Below are 442 nucleotides of genomic sequence, written 5' to 3'. Positions count from 1 at the left end.
ATGACATCTGTCCTTCATGTCCCACAGTCTACAGTGTATCTATCCCACACACAAAGGCCTGAACCAGAGAAAAAGGTACTATCAGTCATTCCCCTTCCAACACAAATTTACTTGTAACACATCCTCAGAGACAAAAGGTCTGAAGGAAGATAGCAGTATTGTGAAAAACACGGATACACCAAGTGGTTTAGAACCATAGAATCTTAAAAGCTGGAAACAACCTCTAAGACCATCAAGTCCAACTGTTAACTGAGCACCACTGTATCCACCACTAACCATGTCCTCAAGTGCCACACACACACAACTTTTGATGTTGAATCTAACACTTCCCTGGGCAGCTTATTGCAATGACTGGAATAAATTTTTCCTAATATCAAATATTAACCTCCCCTGGTGCAGCTTGAGAACATGTTTCATCCTGTCACTGGCTGTGTGGGAGGAG

The sequence above is a fragment of the Anomalospiza imberbis genome, chromosome Z (assembly GCF_031753505.1).
Source record: "Anomalospiza imberbis isolate Cuckoo-Finch-1a 21T00152 chromosome Z, ASM3175350v1, whole genome shotgun sequence".
In the NCBI taxonomy this organism is placed as follows: domain Eukaryota; kingdom Metazoa; phylum Chordata; class Aves; order Passeriformes; family Viduidae; genus Anomalospiza; species Anomalospiza imberbis.
The sequence above is the reverse complement of the archived record's forward strand: the minus strand, read 5'-3'. Positions refer to the sequence as shown.